Consider the following 20,712-nt stretch of genomic DNA (forward strand, 5'->3'; position numbering starts at 1 on the left):
TTAAATAGAAAGGAATTCATTTCAAAACCAACCTGGGGGTGGGGGGGGTGGGGGAACTTGAGTGAAGGGGGTCAAAAGGTACAAAGTTCCAGCTATAAGTTCTGAAGACGTAATGTACAGACAGCAGGGTGACTCTAGTTTATCAGAGTCTATTGTATATTTGAAAGCTGCTAAGAGACTAGAACTTAAATTTTTTTTTTCAACGTTTATTTTATTTTTGGGACAGAGAGAGACAGAGCATGAACGGGAGAGGGGCAGAGAGAGAGGGAGACACAGAAGTGGAAACAGGCTCCAGGCTCTGAGCCATCAGCCCAGAGCCCGACGCGGGGCTCGAACTCACGGACCGCGAGATCGCGACCTGGCTGAAGTTGGACGCTTAACCGACTGCGCCACCCAGGCGCCCCAAACTTAAAAGTTCTCATTAAGGAAAGAAACTTGTAACTATGTGAGGTGGTGGGTGCTAACGAGACTTATTGTGGCGATTGTTTCACAATATATACATATATCAAATCATTATGTTGTACACCTGAAACGTATACGATGTTATATGTGTGCCAATTACACCTCAATAAACCTATCAAATTGATATCAAATATCAATTACCTCCGGATAATATCAAATCTATGTGATGAATACAATGATGGGGAAGCATGGAGACTGGCTGGTGGAAGCAGAGAGGAGTCCCTCACCCCGATTAGGCAACCAGGGAGGGCTTCCTGAAGGAAGTGAGTCCGGAGTTATGTTTTGAAGGAGGGTGAAAATTAGCCAAATGAAGAAACGAATATACTAAAAAAGGGAACAGTAGGGAGGAGGGGAAGAACAGAGGAGCGTAAGATCTGAGAGGAAGAAAGGTGAGGGGTGAGGCTGGAGAAGTGTGTAGGAGCAGATCTTGAGGGGCATCAAAAACCCAGCTGAGAGGTGTAATTTCCTCCCAGAGGGCAATGAGGAGCCTTGGAAAGGCCTTCAGCCTTGCCTACAGGGGTCCAGGAGGGGAAGCCAGGCAGTAAATGGGATGGGCAGGAGTGAGGCTACGGGTCAGGGCTACCCCTCTCCCCATCAGCACGCTAGAGCCACACATGGCTTTCCCCCTGAGCTCTACCGCAGAGACCCTCAAAACTGAAGGTTCATCAGAATCACCAATCACCCCTAAAAGGGTTTAGTAGATCTGAGGGGGGGTCCCAAGAATTTACACTTTATTTCTTTAGTGAGCGATTTAGTTACTTATGTTTAAGTGATCACCCAACCAATGTGGGGCTCGAACTCAAAACCCCGAGATCAAGGGTTTCATGCTCTTCCGACTGAGTCAGGCAGGAGTCCCCAGAATTTCCATTTTTAACTAGTTCTCAGGTGATGTTGCTGGTTGGGGGGACCCCACTTTGAAAACTGCTCTCTAACATACCTTCCCATTCTCACCCAAAGGCCTTTGCACCTGCTATTTTCCTCTCCTTGGGGATGCTCTCCCTTGGATCTTTGTCACCTCCTCGGAGAAGCTTTCCTTGACCACTCACGTACTCTAGCCCCTAGGTCACTAACATCTTGCCTGTTTTGTTTCCTGTACAGCACTGGTCATGCTTAGAAATTATCCCGTTACTTTATTTATTGACTTCTTTATTTGTTGTGTGTTTGCCTGTCTTAGAATGCAAGGCTCCGGGGGTGGGGTGGGGGGCAGGGATCTTTCCCTGGGGACCCAGGACAGTGCTTGGCATGCAGTAGATTCACAGGAGATTGTTTATTAAATGAAAAGCAGGTAGGGTGGGCTTCTATCACCTGGGGAATCTGCTGGGGGTTTCTCGAAGTGGAGGTCCCAGTGATGGGCACCAGAGGAGGAAGCTGTTTGGATATTGAACTGAGTGGTTGAAACAGGTTAGAAAAAGTCATCCTCTTTGGTGGGGGGTGGGGGGGGGGGGAGGGACAGGGTGGGGTGAGATAGAGTTTAAAATAGGTGACCTTTCAAGCAGATGTGGGAGGAAGGAAGGGCCCACTGACATCACAGCTGAGAGGCCCAGAGCTCCGTTGTGGTCCAGGGACTGGGGCCACTAGAGAAGGCCCCCGGTCTGAGTCACTCCCACCTGTAAATCAGGAGACCAGGCCGAGCCTGGAGGTGGGGGTGGGAGGGTGGTCCTGGGGGAGTCTGGGGACAGGGAGAGGTGGCAGTGGCTGCCCAGCCTGGGTCCCCCTTCTTTCTTGCCTCAGCCCTCTCCTGCACTTGCCCACTGCATTATGGAGGCCTGGGTAAGACACAGGTCCTCAGTTTCCTCATCTGGGAAATGGGGGGAAGGGAGGAAGGAGGAAGTACAGGCTTCTCCGCATGCCACGGTTGACCTCGCCCCAGCTATTTACCTCTTATGTGCCTGCGGTTCTGCAACCAGTCCTGCCTTAGGCTTCCATTTGAGCTCTTTGTCCAGTGCCCCCTACCCTACACACACACACACACACACACACACACACACACACACACACACCGCCCTGCCCTCCTTTTCTAAGCTGATGCTCTTCATCCTCCAGGTTCAGGGTGCTGGGTACAGGCAGAACAACAGCATGGGCTTTGGAGCCTGACAGAGCTGCTTCCGGATCTGGCTGTCCCCGATTCCCCCTGTGAATCTTCACTCTTTTGACCTCAGCTTCCCTCCCTGTAGAGTGGGTCTATCTATTGCTTCTCTGCCTTTTGGCTAAGATCAAGTGTAGAGTGGCTATACCTACCTTCTAGATTGTGGTGAAGGTAAAGAAGCCGATTAGGGAAGTTGGTTTCTTTTGCCCCTTTTTTCCAATTTTTCTTCCTGTGGCGAAATACACAAACATAAAATGTACCACGTTAACGACTTTTAAGCATACAGCTCAGTGGTGTTCGATACATTCATACTGGGCGGCTCTCACCGCAATCCATCTCCAAACCTTTTCATCTGTGAAACTGAAACTCTCCCCACAGCCCCTGGCAACCTCCATTTGACTTTCTTTTTCTTTTCTTTTTTTTTTTTTTTTCAAAAGATTTTATTTTTAAGTAATCTCGACACCCTACGTGGGGCTTGGACCCACAACCCGGAGATCAAGAGTTGCGTGCTCCACTGACTCACCCAGCCAGGTGCCCCTCCATTCCATTAGCTCTCCGAATCCCACTACTCTAGAAGTGGAATCATGTGGTATTTGCTTTTCTGTGACTGGCTTGTTTCACTCAGCATCATGTCCTCAAGGCTCATCCACTAGAAGCATGTGTCAGGATTTCCCTCCTTTTAAAGGCTGCATGATATTTCATTGGATGCATATATCACATTTTGCTTATCCATTCATTCGTCAGTGGGTTGCCGTGTCGCTGGGTAAGACACAGGTCCTCAGTGTCCTCATCTGGGAAGCGGGACATTTGGGTTGCTTCCACATTTTAGCTGTTGTGGCTAATGCTGCTATAAACACTGGTGTGAAAACATTTCTTTGGGACCCTGCTTGCAATTCCTTCGGGCGTACACCCAGAAAGGGAATCACCGGATCAAGTGGTAGTTGAATTTTTAATTTTTTTGAGGAGCTGCCAACACAGTGGCCTACCACTTTACATTTCTACCGACGGTTCCTTTGCCCTTTTCCCCTCCCCTAGTTCCAACTACTGCTGCCCTGAAGTCTTTCAAATTTTCTCAGCATGACTGAATTCCAGTAGCACTGACCAGTCCTCGGGCTAGACCTCTAGAGAGCCCTTTGACCCCAGCCTGGCTGAAAGCAGAGACGGGTTCCCGCACCACAACTCTGCCTCTGGCTCAGACCCGGTAGCAGAGCGGGAAGGTCTACCAAACATCAAGTATGCACCAAGGGCCCTGGCAGGTACCTCACATGCATCATCCATTGGCCCCTTCATCCTCATTACTATGCAGAAGGGTTACCATGCCCACCAGGAGAGCGACCTTTGGGAAGTGTCCTGACTTGCCTGAGCAAAGATTAGGGAGCAACGAGGCTGGAGAAGTGGGAAGGGCCCAGTGTACAAAGGTTCTTGAATACATTTTATCTTGAGGGCAATGGGGAGCCACTGCAGGTTTGAGACAGGGAGACAACATGATCTGACATGGGCTGAAAGCTGAGCAGGGTTAAGCTAGGTAGGGAGGAAAGGAGAAGGATTACGGTTTGATTTCCGCTTCCCAGAGAGCTAAGGAGGGAGGCTTTACCTTGGTAAAGAGGGAAGGTGATGCAGGCAGGGCAGATGGGGACAGAGCTGGCACGCGTGACCTAGAATGAGCCATTTGAACTTGAGCGGGGAGTGGGGAGCTTGAGGCGATTTCCCGTTGCCTAATGCAAGGCGCAGTGTTGTCTCAGGCACTTACTTTGATTCTCTGAGTCTCAAGTTCCTCATCTGTAAGAGGCAAGGTCACAGTACGACCTCCTGGGCAGCTGTGGGAGTTCAGTGAGATCACCAACACATGCAAAGCATTTACTTAGGCCAGCCTGGCACACAGCAAGTGCTCGAGAACCACCGAGCCGTTGTGGGAAGCGAGGCACCGAGGCACCGCCATTATTTTTATTGCAACCCTCAGGCTTGGGGGCAGCCTCCCAGGTAGGCTGGGGTCTTCAGCCCCCAGGGAGCGTTCGTTCCCAGGCCTGGCTTATTTCGCGTGGGCTCTGTTGGATGACATTTCTCTGCTTCCTGGTGGGGACGGTGGGAATGGCAGCCACGCATGCAGGTGCCACCTCCCTGCCCGCCCCCCCCCCTCCCTCCCCTCCCCTGCTCCTGCTCCTCTCCACCCCGGGTCTATTTCCAGCAGCTCGGCTGCCTGAGGCCAACGCCAGGTGTGGGTGGTGAGTCAGAGCCAGGCTGGCCCTGGGGGCCTAAAGCTGTCACAGCTTCCCTCCCTTGGCCTTTCCCAGCAGCCCTCTGGGCACTTTAATGGGGGAGGGAAGGCCAGGTCAGTGCCAAAAGGTCCCTCATCAGTGTTACCAAGAAGACACGGGGACAGCGCCCCAACATGCCCCAGATCTACCTCTCTCCTGGCTGGAGGTGGGGGCTGGGGCGGGGGGCATGGCCCATTCAGCTCCTCTCCTGGTGTACCTCCGTCCAGACCCAGCACGTAGCAGGGATGTAGTAAGCGTTCGCTGACGGAATGAGCCCACATTTGTACAAGACTTTGGAGGAATGAGATTTGCTTTTGTGAGGACAGAGCATAGGTTCCGAGACAGAAAGACAGGCAGAGTTTATGTGACCCTGGGCAGGTGGATTTGCCTCTCGGAGCCTCGGTTTGCTCATCAGTGAAATAAGGATAGTGATGTGTACCTTATAAAGGACCGCGGTGAAGTATAAATAAACGAGGCCGGCCTCAGAGAACTAGGCCTTATACGATATCGATAAGAACATCGGTCACATTCTGTGGCAAGTGTATTGCCATATCTGCTCCTCCCTGGGTGGTGAGCAATGCTCATTTTTGCTCCCCCTCGTCAGGCACTGGGCCCGGCACAGAGCCAGTGCCCCGTCCACGTTTGTTGCATGACTGACTGACTCCATCCAAGGCAGGAACTTGTGAGGCTGAATGGTGGTAACGGTGGGCCACAGCAGCCGGGCGCTCACTGTCCCTTCAGCACCTGTACACCCAGAGCTTTTGTGGCTTATGTCATCAGATTCTCACGGTGCTCCATAAGCAAGGAGTGTACTATTACTATCCCCATTTTACAGATAAGGAAACTGAGGTTCAGATGTATTATTAAGTCACTTGCTTATGGTCATGTTGACCTAGAGGTGGAGCTGAGACCAAATACAGGTCTGTTTGGCCTCCCGATGTTCTCGGTGGTCCCAGAAGAGGGAGTTGGGAGGGCTCTGCTAGTGGATTTCTTTGCTGGTCTGTGCTGCCTTGAGGTAGCCTGAATCTCAGGCTAATGGCCTGTCTGCACATCTGTGTGCCCCCACCAGTACGTACTGAGGACTCTTAGAAACGGGACCGTGTCTCCCTCACTTTAGGGACTCCAGGGCTCGGCACGGGCTGTGGGAGGTGCTTAATGGGAGCTTCCTGGGCACAGGAGTGGTCTTTGGTCTTCTCTGTTGACTGGGTCTGACACTGTGGAGATGGCATAAACCACTCCACGTGAAGGCACTGAATGTCCGGGCACCAATCCAACACCAGCTGCCAACAGCAGGCACACGAGCAGGGTCACTACCCCCAGCTAAGCTGGCCTCTTAGAGTCAATACTGTTCTCTCTTTCAGAGTCTCTTTGTCCAGCCCCAGGTCAGCTCTCCCTCCCTCAGCCTCCCAGGACTTCGGAGCTCCTCTCCCCACCCCATGCCCCGCTGCTCTCACACCTGGCCAAGCGGGGACTTGCTTTCGAGGTCACTGAAGCGGCTCTGTGTCAGGTAGGCTGGGCCTTTTACATAACTGCTTTGAGTCTCTGAGCCTTTTTTTTTTTTTTTTAAGCTTATTTATTTATTTTTAATTTTGTTTTTAATGTTTACTTATTTTTGAGAGACACAGAGACAGAATGCGAGTGGGTTGGGACAGAAAGAGGGGGAGACGAATCTGAAACAGGCTCCAGGCTCTGAGCTGTCAGCACACAGCCCGATGAGGGGCTCGAACTCACGAGCTGCGAGATCGTGACCTGAGCTGAAGTCGGACGCTCAACCGACTGAGCCACCCAGGTGCCCCAAAGCTTATTTATTTTTGAGACAGAGAGAGAGAGAGAGAAGGGAGAGAGGCAGAGAGAAGGGACAGAGGATTTGAAGCAGGCTCTGCCCTGACAGCACAGAGCCTGACGCAGGGCTTGAACTCACAGACCATGAGATCATGACCTGAGCCGAAGTCAGACGCTTAACCAACTGAGCCACCCAGGCGCCCCGAGTCTCTGAGCCTTTAGTTGTTGTGATGCCCCAGCTTCTAGCACAGTGTCAGACACATAATAGGTGCTCAATACATATTTGAATGACTAAGTCTTCGGGCTCCATGAATCTGCAGGTCTATTGAACTCCGCTGGTAAAACTGGATTGATGTGTGTGGGTGACCGTGGCATTTCTGAGCTTCTGTTTTCCCATCTTTGAAATGGATAGGTTTGATGGAACCAGCCCTGTCCACCCCAGCGTCCACTGCGGTGTGCTGGACAAACAGTGGACATTCCCACATACAGCCCCCCCCCCACCCCCTCCCCTCTGTGCACACCCAGATTTTGACGAAACTCAAAAAATCATTGCGGGGGAAGCAAAGTCCTAACGTGATCTGTGGTCATCACAATTATTGACCCGGGAACTAGCCGCTCACTCGGGACTGGAGGTTTACAATCCTCTGCTGCTGGAGACTCCTTTTGTTCTGTCAAGGAAGCAGATTGCAGAGCACGGGGTGTGAATGACATCGTTACAGGACTCGGTTGGTCATCTCTTGATCTATTTAACAACGATTTATGGAGCATCGCTAAGTGCCTGCCCCTTGGGGATGCAACAGTGAATGAGTTCTTTGGGAACTTACGTTCTGGTGGGAGAGACAGGGAATAATTAAAAAAAAAAAAAAAAAAAAAAAGAGGATACATAGTAAGTGAGAAGATGCTGTATTAAGATAAGTGCCACCTAGGAAATCAACAGGGTGCTGAGTTAGCGGGGCCAGGGAATGGGGTTACCTTAGCAAGGGGTGTGGGTCAAAGTGGGCCCTCAAAGCTTCATGGGAGAGCTTTATCTGAACTGCACCTGGAGGCTAAAAAGGTGCTGACCTTGCAAAAAGCGGAGGGAAGAGCACGCCAGGCAGAAAGAACAGTCTGTGCAAAAATTTTGAAGGGGAAAGAGGAAATTGTGGATGTTTTAAAAATATTTTTAAAAAAGAAAATCAGGGGCTGGCTCAGTCAGACTCTTGGTCGCAGGGTTGTAAGTTCGAGCACCACGTGGGACACGGAGGTTACTTTAAAAGAAGAAAACCCTGCAATTCTTTATTGTTAATGCCGGATTAATTTCTTCATGCAACAGACAAGCCCCTGCCCTACTGTGCAGCCGACCCTGTGCTAGTCCCCAGGGACAAACAGAGACGCATGAAAGGGACATTCTTGTCACACACATCCTGGACCGGGCACCCCACGGAGATGAGCTGGTCTGATGTTTGCGAAGGGCTCCCGGCTTGGATCCTTGGGGAATCCAAATAAACCCCGCAGGTTCTGGCAGCCCAGGCCTCCGGCCAGCCAGGCTCCAGGCCTCCAGAGGAGAGAGGCTGCTGCTTCCTGCCTCTCCCTCCCCCACCCACCTGGGCACAGAGGCTCTTTCGTCCATTGTTCCTGCTTCCTGCCCATCCGTCTCCAGCTGCTGGTCTGAACCCTGCAGATTTACACTGACAAGCGGATGCTTTTACCAGGACCCTCGAGGGGGACAGGGAGGGGAGTGGCCTGGGACTAGAGGGAACTTGGGGGAGGAAGGGCCAGAGCTTTGTGACAAGGAAGAGTTTCCTGCCCTGAAGAGGTGTTAGACCCTGAGGGCTGAGAGGAAGGGAAAAAAGCCTCGGTCCCCAAAGGCTCCCTCATGCTGGGAGAGGGAGTGATTAATGACCCCGGCCTCGGCAGGGCCTCCATGCCCCTTGGACAGGGTTCAGGTTCAGCAGCATCTTCCCCCAGCCCGATTCTGATGCGCAGAATGAGCACTGGACTTGGGAGTCAGGAGGCCTGGGTTTCCACTTCCACCAACTCTTCGCTAGCTGACTCAGACAAATTTCTCAGCCTCTTCGGGCCTCAGTTTCCTCATCTGACGGGTGGGTCTAATAATCCATGCCCAGCAGTGTTGCGAAAATGAACGTGATCTTGTAGAATAGATGGTTGCAAAAAGCCATTAAAATGAAACACATTTTCTACCCCTCCACCCGCCCCACCCTGGGCTCTCTTACCCGACGTAGGGCTCCTGTTGCAAACCGGCTCCTGTTAAGGGGGGGGCGGGGGTGGTGGTTGACAGAGCACCTACTGTGTGCCAGCCGCTGTGCCAGTGTTGAAGAGCAAGACTCAGTTCTTGTTCTCAAGGGAGACAGGCGAGGAAACAGACACGTGTCACGTGACCGGTTAAAGTTGTTGAGGATGCCAGCCTGCTTGGGTCTATGTCCCAGGGCTGTCATTTACCCGCTGCGTGCAGCTGTAGGCAAGTCACTTAACCTCTCTGTGCCCCAATTTCCTAAACGTGCAAAATGGGGGCCAGCAATTACCCACCTCATAAGACTGTGGTCAGGATTAAATTATTTGATGCTTGTTTTTTTTTTTTTTAATTTTTTAATGTTTATTTATTTTTGAGGGGAGGGGGACAGAGCGCAAACAAGGGAGGGGCAGAGAGAGAGGGAGTCACAGAATCTGAAGCAGGCTCCAGGCTCTGAGCTGTCAGCACAGAGCCTGACGCGGGGCTCGAACTCACGAACCGCGAGATCATGACCTGAGCTGAAGTCGGATGCTTAACCGAATGAGCCACCCAGGCGCCCCAAATTATTTGATATTTGTAAAGCATTCAGTATAGTATATGTTATATGATATGCCTCTATAAATAAAAGTTATTATTATTATTATTATAGGATCTGCCTTTCACCCAGAACGACAGGAGTCTGGTCCCGGAGCTGGAACGCTGGTCGCTGAGGCTGAAGGAAGCCGATGCTGAGTGGGCATGGTTCTCCTTGGCTGGCTGTGTCTGTCTGTCCTGCAGCAGTGTGGGACCACAGACCATCGGTCCAGCCAAAGCTGCCACGTGCATGAAGCTGAAGCCGCTCCTGAACCACAGGGTCAGGAGCGTCACACGGAGAGCGGCAGCCATGCGGCCCCACCAGGCAGCGACATCTGGAAACGTGGCAGCGGTGAGCTCTCGCTCCCAGGGGCTAGGCCACTGCCTAGTGTGGTCTGCACCACGCTGTCGGAGGGGCTGGCTGGGCCAGTCACGTGCTGGCCACACAGGTGTAGACCCCTGCCTAGCGGAGGGAGAACCCTCAACTGGACATCAGCTCCCCCTCTGCCTGGGTGGGAACAAGAAAACTCGAGGAACCCGTTGAGCCCCAAGACAGAGGGAGGACCGGGATCAGAAGGCATTGCGTGAGAATAAACTCCTGGAGCCTTCTTCCCCTCGGTACAGTCCGGGGTTTGCAAGGGACGAAGACCCCTCAGCCCTGTTCTACGGACACCTATATAGTCTCTGGAGATAGCGACTCATTTCAGATCACAGCCAACTCAGGAGAAGAGTAGACTCACTGACCACTGCTCTTGCCCTATGGGGAAATGCTGCCCAGGGATCGTTGTTCAGTTGTGACTCAGGAACCACCAGACCTAACGAGTGGGAAATAATCCCATACGTTAATTAAATGACAAACTATCGGGGTGTCTGGGTGGCCTCAGCCGGCTGAGCATTGGACTTGGGCTCAGGTCATGGCTCGTGGGCTGTGAGTTCGAGCCCCGCATCCGGCTCTCTGCTGACAGCTCAGAGCCTGGAGCCTGCTTCGGATTCTGTGTCTCCCTCTCTCTCTGCCCCTCCCCCGCTCATGCTCTGTCTCTCTCTCTCTCTCTGCCGAAAATAAATAAACATTAAAAATTTTTTTTAAAGAGACAAATTATCATATTAAAAAGAGTTCTTATTAGTGGTGCTGCTGAAGTCAACACAGAGTGGGGAGAAGGTGGCCTGAGGGACCTGCAGCCTAGCCAGCAGCGGAGCTGAGGAAGCCGGGCAGAAGAGCTGAGCCTTAAATGATGAGTGTGAACAAAGTAGCAATAGGAACCTCCTCCCGCCCCCGCCAGGAGAGGACGCCTCGTGAGCAGGGACGGGGGTGAGAAGCAGCGCTGGATGCTCCAGGGACCTGCAAGGGCAGGGAAGGTTCAGCCGGAGGCACGGTGGCAGATGAGGCAGGGATGGAACTCGGGTCCCGTCAGCCACGTTAAGCTGTCGGGTCACGATGCTGTAGACAAGCAGAGGGTTGTAAGCAGCGGAGGGACAGAGCAGATGTTGAGTTTTGCAAACCGCCCTGGTTGAGCTATGGCAGACGGATTGGAAGGGTGGAGCCTGAAGACGGGGAGACCACACGGGAGGCTGTTGCAGGGGTGCTGTGGGTAGTAAGAGGGAGGAAAGGTTTCCTGCGCCTTGGGGGGTGTTAAGTAAGAAAAATACTCCTCAAGGGCCTAGCACGGCGCCCGGCACATAGTAGGTGCTCACAGCTCGCAGTAGATGTAGCCAAACGCTGAGGGTCTGGACTAGGGCAGCGGTGGTAGGAATGGCGTAGGGGATTGGCTTGAGAAACACTGAGAAAGGCAAAGCTGCACGAATCATCGACTGGCTGGCTGCAGGGGTGAGAAAAGAGGGGTCCGAGAATCCCTTCAATATTTACGGAGCACCCACCATGCCTGGGAGGCTGCTTTTAGCTGATGATCCAGCTTCCCGCGTCCACCAACTTTTTGTGGAGCACCTACTCTGTGCAAGGCAGCTTCCTAGGTGCTGATGCTATCAAACCAAGCAGAGCTGGCCCCTGGTCCCCTGGAGCTCACCGATAAGACTTCATTAACAGTGGAAGGACCCGAGGCCTCTAGGGCCTCGGGAGCTGCCTTCTGGCAGATTCTCTTGGTGATCGCCAGGCTTTTCAAACCTCACACCCCCCAAACCGGAGTCCCACACCTGCCCTTCCCGCCTGCGCGTTTCCCCACCCCCAGGAAATGACACGACCACCCACCAGGTGCTCAGGCCAGATGCCTGGGTGGCCCTCCTAGTGCCTTCTTTGTCTCTACCCTCTACCCCACCCCCAGCCCAACCCATCTGTAGCTCCCGTGAAATGTATTTCCAAAACCCACTTTGAGTCCCTTGAGTTGTCTCCCCATCTTAGTCCAGGCCACCGGGCCTCCCACGGGATGCCATGTCCACTGCGTGGCCGGTCTCCTTGCTGCTTGAGCCTCCCCTCGTTATTCCCCACAACAGGCAAGAGCAAGCTTCCTTCTTTTCTCAAGTAATCTCTGCGCCCAATGTGGCGCTCGAACTCCCAGCCCCAAGATCAAGAGTTGCGTGCTCTACCGACTGAGCCAACCAGGTGCCCCAAGTACAAGCTTCTTAAAAGGCAAACCACATCTCCTGATGCCACTGCTGAAAACTTCGCTTTAGTAGCTTCCCACTGACCTGGAATCAAATCCATGAACCTAAGAAGCCCCCCAAGCCAGCACAGGCCTGGCCCTGCCCTCTGCCCAGCCCCTCCTACAAGTCCACACCCCTTCCCTCTCTGTCCAGCACTGGTCTTCCAGCTTCCAGATCCGCCAAGCTCCTTTCTACCTCTGGGCCTTTGTACATGCTGGTCTCTCTCCTGGAGATGCCCTTCCCCCCATTCTTTGCTGTGCTCATTCCTTCTCACTGTCCAGTCCCAGCTTCAGGGCCCCCTCCTTCCGGAGGTCTCCCTGACCATTTCAGTCTCGCCCGTTCCTCTTCATCTCCCTACTGTTTGTTTCTCTTGGAGCACTTTTCCCGGTTTGCAATTATTTTATTTGTCAACTTCTCTTATCTGTCTCCCTGCTCCTTGGACTAGGATCCTTGAAGGCAGTGTCCTCCGTCCTGGCCCTGGTGTTCCGAGGGGCACCTGCCCACCCCCCCTAACTAACTTTCACTGAACACTGAGTTCGAAGGGTCCAGCCATCTCGCCAATCCCCCACAGCACCCCCCAAACTCCCCTTTTGTTCAAACAGGTGGAACTCTCTCCTCTCCCCCGCCTCAGCGGAATAACTTGTGGGTTATCTTGTCATCTATCAATCTCTAATAAACCGAGTTATTTTTAGAACAGGTGAAAGCAACGATCTCACATCTCTGAGAAGATTTTCCACTCCCATCTGACTTTCTACTACAATTTGGTTTCCTGTGGTGGTTGCGGAGGCTGTTAAGCTAGCAGGCTTTGTTATTCTGGGGTGCAGAGAAGGGTCTACAGAGAAAACCTAGCCTCCCCTCACACCCCTCGACCCTGCACCCTGCATGGAGAGAGGAACCCGGTGCCTGGGGCCATCCCCTGGCAGAGGACTCTGGGAAGCCTGGAGGAAGCCTGACACTCACTGTGTGTCATTTGCCTCGTCACTTTCCCTTTCTGAGCCTCAGTTACTCCTCTGTAAAAGGAGGGTGTGGGAGGGTTAATCACTAAAGACCTCTGACTGGTAAGATTTGGATAGAACCATGAGCCAGTGGGTTTTTTTTTTTCCGTCCCTGGACATCAATTAGATGACATCAGTTCTTTCTATGAATGAAATGTAGTCAGTGCCTCTTATAGCACGTATGCAAATATATGTAAATTAATACAAAATAAAGGACCCCCAAAAGCTTCTGTTCATAGAACCGAGGTCTGGTCAGACCTGGGGTGGAGGGAGAAACTTAGCTCATGCTTTCACCCTCCTTGAATGCCTCCCCCCGTCCCCCACCCTACAGAGAAGGACCTGAGAAGGACCCAGGGAAGGAAGGTGACTGGCCTAGAGTCATGCAGCCAAACACTGACAAAGTGTTTCAGCAGCCAGGTCTCTACCCTGGCATTTTTCTCACCTGCCCTTCCTTCTGTTCAGCCCAGGCCTGGGGCTAGAACCTAGCTCTAAGGGAAGGAGGAAGGTGACTGGCCTAGAGTCATGCAGCCAAACACTGACAAAGTGTTTCAGCAGCCAGGTCTCTACCCTGGCATTTTTCTCACCTGCCCTTCCTTCTGTTCAGCCCAGGCCTGGGGCTAGAACCTAGCTCTAAGGGAAGGGAGGTGCAACCTGTGGCCAGGACAAGGTGCACTGGAATAAACTTCATAATGAAGTTCTACCAAAATACCCTGTATGCAGATCGGGGAGAAGTCCTTTTGGTTATGTGATCAGGGTGAAGAGGTCCTTTGAGTCACATGTTGAAAAACTGGGATGTAGGGAGATGATCCCCTGTAGAGGGGACAGTGTACCCCAAGGAGCAGATGCCGAAAACAGGAAAGCACCGTCATGCTCAGGCATTCCTGCTTATAAAGACAAGCCTCCATGGTGCCCCCTGCCAACCAGAATGCGACCCCCCCCACCGCCATCTCTTTTAGATGGAAATTCTGGAACCTCCCCTGCCTGTAGGATAGTGCACATGTAGGGAGGTAGTGAAGAACGAGCCTGGATAGCTACCTGGGGACCAACATGTCCAAAGTCTGAAATGGTAAGCTAGGGAATCATCCGGACTTTGTGCTGAGAGCAATAGGGAGCCACTGAAGGTTTTAGAGCAGTGAGAGAAGTCATCAGATTCATATTCAGGATGAGCCAATTGGTGCTGGCAGCAGAGAAATCAGTTCGAAGACCGGGGACAATAGTCCCAGTGGTAAAGGGAAAGGCCTGAACCGGGCCAGGGAAGCAAGAGTAATGCAGGGATACTGGTCTCAATGGAGTAGTCTGAGCCTGTTTAGATAGGGAGGCAAGGGAGAGGACTGAGAACAGTGAGTCTGCTTAATCCGGAGAGGAAGGGAGCTGAGGCCTCTCCTTTCCATCCTTCTCGTGACTGGCTATTTCCCCAAGCTGGTGCCCAGGCAGGCAGGGAAGGGGGTGCCCAGGTCAGTGGGGCTGCTGCCTGCCAGGAATCCAGGACAGAGGGCAGCTTGACTTTGTTCTCTGGGGACTTTTATTCTATTTCTCTAACTTGTTAAGGAAAGACCTGGGAGCCTTAGGGGACCACAAGTCAAGTATTTCCCAAACATTTATTTAGTACTCACTAGGGCAAAGTATTAGTGTGGGGGACAGACATGCTGAGGCCAGATTTCCTAAATCTCAAACTGTGACGTGAGATGTGCATAGGATTTTTTTTTTCCCAGATTTGATATTTATCTATATGACAAGCACTTTAAGGACATCTGTTATAGGTTGGGTTACGTCCCCCCAAAAGTTATGTTGAAGCCTCGACTCTCAGCACCTCAGAATGTGACCTTATTTGGGAAGAAGGTTGCTGCAGATGTAATTACTTAAGATGAGGTCGTATTGGAGCCGGGTTGGCCCTTGGTCCAATCTGACTGGTGTCCTCCTAAGAAGAGGAGAGAACCACACAAGGGGAACACTGTTGTTGACAGAGGCAGAGATGGGGGTGATAGAGCTGACCACTACGGAATGCCACCGACTGATGGCCACCAGAAGCTAGGTGGAGGCAAGGAAGGTTTCTACCCAGAGTCTTAGACAAGGTGACCCTGATGGTACCTCGATTTCAATCCTCGAACCTCCAGAACAGAGAGTGAATAAGTCCGCGTTATCTTAACCCCGGCTTTGCGGTACCTTGTCACAATGGCCCTAGGAAACGAATAACACACTGAAATCAATCACATTTAACTTCGGCCGCTGCCCCCACTGATCACCACTTGAAAGGCGGGGGCCTTTCTAGAATAGACATGCCCATGCCACTCCTTTGTTCAAAACGTGTCCACAGCTCCCCAGTGCCCGGGCAACGCTTGGAGGGACTCGTTGCCTGGGCCCCACATGCTCCCAGCCTCTCATCTCTGCCCTTTGCCCTCTGCTATCAGCACGATACACCATTTCCTCGGGCCCTTCCTCTTATTACCCCCCCCACCCCCGCCTCCACCACCACCTGCTCCCCCTTCCCTGTCCTCGGTAGAGTGGTTAAGAGCAGAGTGCCTGGTTTTGAATCCCGGCTCCCCCATTGCCCAGCGTCCGGCAGTGGCACCTTGGGCAACTTTTTGTCTCAACGCCTCAACTTTCTCACGTGTAAAACGGGAATACTAGCCGTTCCTATTTCAGAGAATGGAAAGCCATAAAAGCCTTGAAAGGGCTTAGTCTTTTGATCTGGCATACGGAGGAGCAGTTATATTACCTCCCTTATGCTTGGTGTGCTGTCTCCCAGAAGGCCTCTCTGCCCATTGCCCCCCCCCCACCCCCCACCCCAGGGGATTGTGTCACCCACGTATTGTACCTGTCTCGTCATATTTCTGTCTTCACCAGGTTGTGCACTTCTCTGGGCAGGGAAGAGGCCATCCTGCATCCCTGCATCTGAGCATGCAGCAGGTGCTCAATAAATGCTTGCTGCGGTAACTACCGAGCAGAGCGAATTGGCCAAGGGGATCTGGGAGGTAGGGCGTGGGGACAGCTTTCATAGGACAGTCGGCCCATCTGTCTGGAAGTGAAAGTTGTATTGTTAGTTCTGAGAGCATGAGAAAGAAAGCGAGAACCAGAGAGAAAAAGGCAGTGGGCAGAGGGCAGAGCCCGCGCCCCGCTCCGGCACCCCGACCTTGCCCACCAACCCCAGCACATCCTGCCCCTCCCCCGTTGTGCCCCTCCAAATGCTCACCCACGCACACCTACCCCATCCCCAGCCAGCGGCTTCCTCTGACACACATTTTCCATTGCTGGGCGGGGCGGAGCCCTTCCAGGTGAAAACAATCTCCGGGGTTTCCTTTTCAGGGTCCTTCCCCCAACGTTCCCGTCCCCTCCGAACCTACCTGTCAGCAGCCCCTGACTTCAATGGCGCAACATCGGCCTGGGGCCAGAACATTCAAGGCTATGTGAGGTGCCGCCTGGTGTCTCAGATCAGGTTCAGAACGGTGACTCAGGATGCTGGCTCCACTGCACTCGAGCTGTGTGACTCTAGGCAGGCCCCTTCCCCCCTCTGAGCCCCCTTTTCTGTAAAAAGGGGTGGTGATGCCAGTGCTCCGGAACTGTGGTGGGTTTTCCGTGGGACGATGGGAAGAGCATGAGAAAGCTCTACCAATCTGATTGTCCGTGGGGACAGCGCAGGCGTGCCGTGGCAACAGGGAAGGTCCCCTTCCCCAGGCCCAGGGCCGCGCCAGGCACTAAGGGGTTGAGAGCGTTTGGCCTCCAGTGTTGCTGAGTATGGATGGGGAAGTGGGGCCTAGAGCCTGGCGGAAAGAACAGGGAAATGGGAGTGAGACCTGAGCACACCCCCGCCCCCCTATGACTCTGTGACTTGGCATGTCTTATCTCCTCTCTAGACCTCGGTTTCCCAGACTTAGCATCGCGGGACTAACTCTGATGCCTGTCTAGGTCTTCCAGGTCTGAAACCTCAGACCTTCTAGAACCCTCCACCACCCTCCATTCACCTCCCTCGCGTAGACGAAGCGTCTGCCTGCCTCACTGGGTTTGAAGGAAGATCGCAGTCGTACTCGTTGCACACTGAGCATCCAGCACAGGACCAGGTGCAGAGTCAGTGGTGAGGGATGGGGGGGGGGGGCGACAGGACTGGGGGGAAGTGAGTGAATGGGGAGAGGGGGGAATGAGGGAATTGGGAGATGGATGCTGGAGGAGTGGACAGTGGACGGATGGATGGTTGGATGATGATTCTACCGGCAGGTGGACAGCTGATGAAAGTGAACTGGTGGGTGTTGAATACTCAGCTACTGATCGTGGTTTTTTAGCATCACACACACCCCGGGCTTGCCAGGGACCTCCCCTACTTGCAGCCAACGTTCCATGGCTCTGGTTTCTCCTCCAAAGCACGGACGTGGGTCTAAGAATCCTCCCAGGACTCTCTCCACACGAGAGCCTGGAGAAGCTGCCCATCACAAGGCCTTACCGGGCTGCCCGGGTGGCTCCGTCGGTTAAGCATCCGACTTGGGCTCAGGTCATGATCTCCCAGTTCATGGGTTCGAGTCCCGCATAGGGCCCTGTGCTGACAGCTCGGAGCCTGGATCCTGCTTCGGATTCTGTGTCTCCCTCTCTCTCTGCCTCTCCCCGACTCACGCTCTGTCTCTGTCTCTCAAAAATAAATAAATATTAAAAAAAAAAAAAAGAAGAAGAAGAAGGCCTTACCTTTTCATCGCATCGAAATTCCCCCCGCATCGGTGTGAAAATGACAGTGACCTATTCACCGTGACCCTACATACTCAGGAGTGGGTGTTTCTGGATGAGATGGTGTTTTGCCTAGGGAGGAACCGCTGAGTGTGGTGGAGGCGAGGATGCCAAGTTGACCTGCTGGCACCGTCCGGTGCGCCTAGTCTGTTACCTCTGCAGACCTCCCGTCCAACGCAGGCCGTGCCTTCCAGCCATTAACAGCTCCCCCGGCAAGAGACTCTTACAACTCACCAGTGGTCCCCAGTTCTCTCCTGCCAGCCTATCTTCACGCCCTCCCAGGGACCCTCGACCGAACAGGGGTCAGAACCCAGTTTGGTGGGTTACCCTCCCCCACTCTGTCCCATGGACTCAACCGACGTAGAAACATTACAGGATTTGGGGTCAGAGGTGAAGTTCACCTCAGGTGAAGTTTTAACTTTTTAGCCCTCGGCCAAGTCTTCGCTCTGGGGAGCAGGGGTTGGCCCAGAGACAGAACAGGGCAGCGGGAAGAGACAGGCTTTGGAGCTACAGAGACGTGGGTTCACAGCATGCCCCCATCGGGGAGTGGGACCTCGGACAAGTGACTTAACTCCTGAGTCTCTGCTTCCTCATCTGTAAAGTGGGGGGAAACAGCCCCCTGTGGCTCCTGAGCACCTGAAACGGGGACCGGCCGAGCGGAGACGTGCCGTGCATGTAAAAGATGCACTGGACTGTTTAAGACTTAGGGGGAAAAATGTTAAAATTCTTAAGGATTTTTGTATCACTTTTAAGTGATATTATACATTGATAATACCTTGAAATATTGGGTTAGATAAAATATGTTATTAGGAATTTTTTTTTACCTTTGAGGAGGTCCCTCTGCTATGCAGCCTTCCCAGCCTCCCTCAGAGTTTGAGGGTTTCTCTTGCCTCAGGGTTTGAACACGCTTCTATAACGGCTTCTTAGCAAATACTGTGGTTGTCTGTTTAGGCGTCTGTCTCCCCATCTAGTCCATGAACTCCTTGGGGTCAGGAGCTCTAGCTCGGTTATCTCTGCTCCCAGCTGCCTGTACGGGGCCTGGCACACAGCAGATACTCAGCCAAAGTTACTCAAGTGGATACGTATGTACATGTGAAAGCAGGGTGACGTTTTGCTATTCTACCTGGAGTCCTTGACGAATACAACAGGATACATGTCACGCTAAAACCATGAGCAGGGCCTTGACAGGAAACAGACGGTACACTCAAGTTGAGAAGTTTGAAGAGGGTTTAATCAAGAGACTATTATTACCAAAGACGCAGGCAGGATTCAGGGAGACCGGGAGGGATGGTGCAGTATCCCAGGGCTGGCCACAGTGGGGAGCCGTTACCACCCATGGCCTGAAGGGTGAAGAGGGAGAAGCGACCCGGACTCAGGGCCAGAGATGTATGCACGGGGTCACCTACCAGGAGCCAGAGCCTTTGGGTGAGGGACACAGCCAACCCGTGCAACCCTGTAGGAAGGGGCTGGGGGAATCACTATGCCCCATTCTCCACCTGCCCTCTGCCTTCCTGCCCCACCCAACCAGAACCAGAGGGCAAAAGAGGCCATTGATGGCACCCCAGAGTTCACCTGCCAGGGCACAGAACCGGATGGAGAAGGGCAGAGGGGAGTTCTAGAGGGGCAAACAGAGAAACCCAGCACTGCGGAGAACATTATACCCCTGGGATCTTTGAAGGCCTCTGGACATCTTTATAGAGGGCAAGACACGGTCACCACCAACCACAATCGTCAGGTAAACAACTACTGTATGCCGGGTGCTGTGCTAACCCATTTTCCAGGCTCAGAGAGTGCAAGGAACTTGCCCGAGGGTACACAGTAGGAAACGGTGTAGCCGGGAATGGAACACGGGTCGCCCCCCAAACTCAGGTTCTCATCACCTCTTCTCAACCACACATCAGGCACTGTGCTGAGTACTCTGTCTGCATTATCTCTAATCCATCAAAATTCTGCAGGGTCATGTCCTTTTTCTGTCTCAGAGAGGTCGAGTGATTTCTCCAGGGCCACACAGCTCGTGGGGGATGGGAGTGAGGCGGAGAGGCAGGGTTGGTGAGTTTGCCATTAATTAGGGCAGGTGAGTGGCAGATTGCATGGTGGCAGCCTCAGGGATTATTTTAGCCCCAACGGGTAGAGCCACCTCTCACCAGGTGCCTCCTAGAGTCACTCCCCAGCTGCAACCACAGGATTTAGATTTGCAGAGCTGGGCAGGGCCCTCAGCATCCTCTAGGCTGACTCTCGCCTGTGACTCTAAAACTAATAATAATTATGGCAGCGGCAGCCGTGGCTTCCAGAGCCCCTGATATGTTCATTCATTGTCTTTCTCTACACTGTCACTAAATCTGACCATGACTTTCCCTGCGGGCTGTATGCTGTCTGGAGGCAGGTACCGTGGGCCGTTCAGCTTGCAGATCGAGAACTGAGGCTGAGAAGGAAAGGGCTTGTCGCAGCAAGCAGACCTTTGCAAGGTGACGCAGCAAAGCAGACCCTACGCAGCCAGACCTGCCCCCGGGGCAGCGTATGCCCCTAAGAAGAGCGCCGGTTTTGGAGCGGGACAGGCTGGGTTCGTCCTGGCTCTGCACCTGCCGGAAGCACTGACCTTGGGCAAATCACCCTTGGGTGTCTTCATCTCATCTGTAACACAGGGGTGGCAGTATGCACGCACGCGGCGTGGTGAGGATGAAGTGAGTTGTTGTACATAAAGCCCTTACAACGGAGGCTAGAACACAACAGGCGTTATCACCCCCTCCTGGTCCACCGAGTTTTCCCACCACGGCTGGGGAGGCTCTTAAAGTCGTGCTCTTGGGTGACCCTGGCTTTGGTAACCGACTGAGCAGCGGCCGTGCCCTGCGTGGTACGCGCTCTTGCTTGCCTCCTCCGGCGCTCACCATGCCCCCATTCCCACTTTGCAGGCAAGGAAACTGAGGCCCAGAGAGAGCTAATGACCTGCGCAGGCCTTCACACCTCAGAAATCGCAGCCAGGACGGCCACACCCAAGTCGAAGCCGATAACCCCCCCTCCGCCAACTGC

At 53.2% G+C, this 20,712-nt stretch overlaps 1 long non-coding RNA gene across 4 annotated transcripts; it reads right to left on the reverse strand.

Annotated features, from left to right (window-relative positions):
* Positions 1–6,697: 6,697 nt before the first annotated feature.
* On the reverse strand, positions 6,698–17,486 carry LOC123599816. 4 transcript variants are annotated; one of them, XR_006713304.1, is made up of 3 exons: positions 15,794–17,486; positions 15,067–15,156; positions 6,698–7,253 (listed from the first exon to the last, which is right to left on the reverse strand). It is a non-coding gene; the product is annotated as an uncharacterized LOC123599816 (long non-coding RNA). The 4 variants fall into 4 exon arrangements; XR_006713305.1 differs by lacking the exon at positions 6,698–7,253 and adding an exon at positions 10,488–10,727; XR_006713306.1 differs by lacking the exon at positions 6,698–7,253 and having other exon boundaries at positions 14,558–15,156; positions 15,794–15,994; positions 16,320–17,486.
* Positions 17,487–20,712: the final 3,226 nt, after the last annotated feature.

Source organism: Leopardus geoffroyi, chromosome C1, assembly GCF_018350155.1.
Source record: "Leopardus geoffroyi isolate Oge1 chromosome C1, O.geoffroyi_Oge1_pat1.0, whole genome shotgun sequence".
NCBI classification, from domain to species: Eukaryota; Metazoa; Chordata; class Mammalia; order Carnivora; family Felidae; genus Leopardus; species Leopardus geoffroyi.